General features: G+C 49.7%; 1 pseudogene; it reads left to right on the top strand.

Moving 5' to 3' along the window:
• LOC142359089 (28S ribosomal RNA) overlaps window positions 1-2,500 on the top strand; it is an 8,609-nt pseudogene that overhangs the window by 3,073 nt on the left and 3,036 nt on the right.

Genomic DNA, 2,500 nt, shown 5'->3' with positions numbered 1-2,500 from the left:
AGTTGCTGGCTGGGCTGAGCTGCAGAGGTCACACCTCCCCGTGGTCCCGCCGGATGCCCTCTTGGGTAACCGAGTTGACCTCTGCCCCAGTGTGACGGAATCATAGTTGCTTCCTCCCTATCGAACGGCCTCACCAACCGATCGATAGTAATTAATAGTGGTGAAACAAATTCTCGGCATCGACCGTGTTCGTTGCCTAGAGCCTCTGCCCACGAGTGGTTAGTTGGGTGTAACCAAATTCTGCTAGAGGGTGGTGGCATTTGGTATTGACTATATCCTCAAACTATTGTGACGAAATGGGCCGACCGTTGCGAGTCAACTATATATCGGTGGCCACCCAGACAAGTCCTTTGGACTTGAGAGACCCCGTGGCCGTTAGGGCCACTGTTTGCCGTGGAGGTGCGGTGGAGGAGGGAATGAACTTGAGTGGGTTGGAGTTTACGAACTCGAGATTGTATGGTTTTGAGGGAATTGACTCTTCCACCTGGCAGGAGAGGCTGTCCAGGTTACCAGAGGTGTATGAGTCACTCACCTCCTTGAGAGTTGGAGGGGTATCCGACAGTCCACCAAGGATAGAGGAGAGCGAGGGGGAGGGTGAAGCTTCACCTCCAGGGGCCCTGGCGCAGTCTACTCTGTTAACATCGCCACCTATCCTTGGTACCTACCCGGACCTGCCCACTGAGGGCACACCGGTGGTAAAGGTCCCCGACAAAAATCCATCTTGTCCATGTTGTGGGAACCGGATAGGGAAAATGTCGGGGCTTATTGAACATCTAAAGAGAGTCCATGGTAAGAAAAAAGCGTTGTTTCAGTGTGCTAAGTGTGGCAAGACTAACGTTAAACATCATAGTATTGCCTGCCATTATCCGAAATGTAAGGGGGTTGAAACATCTCCCCCTGTCGGGGGCTGGGCCTGTGAGGAATGTGGGCGAACGTTTGAGACGAAAATTGGCTTGGGACAACATAAGCGCTCTGCGCACCCAGCCGTTAGGAATATCGAGCGGATTGCCGCCTCCCGCCCGAAGGAGTGCTCAGCCAGAGGGGTACATCGGCAGTGTTGGACTGAGGAGGAGGTGGAGTTGTTACGGAGGTTGGATAAACAGTACGAGGGAAGTAAGAACATCAACAAATTGATTGCTGAGCATATTCCATCTAAATCAGCTAAACAAATAAGTGACAAAAGAAGGGGGCTTCATAAGAGCCCTGTAAAGAGAAGGGAAAAAGATCAGGAAAAGCAGAAATATCTTGAGAGTGAAGGGTTACATCTGCCGGGCATTGAATCACGGGTGGTTGGGGGACTAAGGTCCCATTATCGAAAGGTCATTTCAGATTGGGTAACATCTGATAAATTGACCGTTCTTCGGGGAATGTTTGAGGAAGTGATTGAAGGTGAGAAAGATCTATCGACCTTGGTCGATGAGGCGACCCAAGACCGCTGTGCATGTCTGTTCTTTAAGTCCCACGAGTTGAAAGCGGTCCAAGGTGGAAGGCCCAAAGTAACCCGGAGGGTTCCCTCTTCTGAACCACCGAAGGTGTGGATGAAGAAGAGGGCCAAAAAGCGAGGGCATTTTCTGAGGTTCCAACGGTTGTTTTACCTCGATCGAGGGAAACTTGCCGGGATTATCTTGGATAATGTGGAATCCTTGCGATGCGGCATCCCGCTCGATGAGGTACACGCGGTGTTCAAGTCGAGATGGGAGATGTCAGGAACATTCAAGGGCTTGGGGGCCTTTGTCACTGAGGGACAGGCAGACAACTCCGCATTCCAAGCCATGATTACGGCAAAAGAGATCTCTAAAAACATCAATGAGATGAATAAGAACGCGGCGCCAGGTCCTGATGGGCTTAGTTTGCGGGATCTCATTAAAACTGATCCCCACTATACCCAGCTGATGGAATTGTTCAATCTCTGGTTGGCCACAGGGGTTATACCGGACGTGGTGAAAGAATGCCGGACGGTATTAATATCTAAATCGGCCTTGCCCGAGCGCCAAAAAGACATCAATAATTGGCGCCCAATTACCATCGGATCGATTATCTTGAGATTATTCTCAAGGATCCTAACTGTAAGGCTATCTAAGGCATGCCCTATTAACACACGACAGAGGGGCTTTATTAAGTCATCAGGGTGCGCGGAGAATCTAAAATTGTTACAACTTTTGATTCGAAGCGCGAAACGGGAACATCGCCCCCTGGGGGTGGTCTTTGTGGATTTAGCCAAAGCCTTTGACACGGTGAGCCATGAGCACATCATCATGGCCCTCAGGCAAAAGGGAGTGGACGATCATATTGTCTCCCTGATTACCAACATGTACCTGAATGTTAATACTCGCATTCACCTGAAAAATGATCAATCGGACCCCGTTAGAATATGCATCGGGGTCAAGCAAGGTGATCCAATGTCTCCTATTTTATTTAATTTATCGATTGATCCTCTGCTGTGTAAGCTTGAGTCTGAAGGGAGTGGGTTCCAGCACTACGCGAAAAAGGTAACATCTAT

Source organism: Opisthocomus hoazin, unplaced genomic scaffold, assembly GCF_030867145.1.
Source record: "Opisthocomus hoazin isolate bOpiHoa1 unplaced genomic scaffold, bOpiHoa1.hap1 HAP1_SCAFFOLD_259, whole genome shotgun sequence".
Classification (NCBI taxonomy): domain Eukaryota; kingdom Metazoa; phylum Chordata; class Aves; order Opisthocomiformes; family Opisthocomidae; genus Opisthocomus; species Opisthocomus hoazin.
This window is presented reverse-complemented; position numbering and strand designations above follow the sequence as displayed.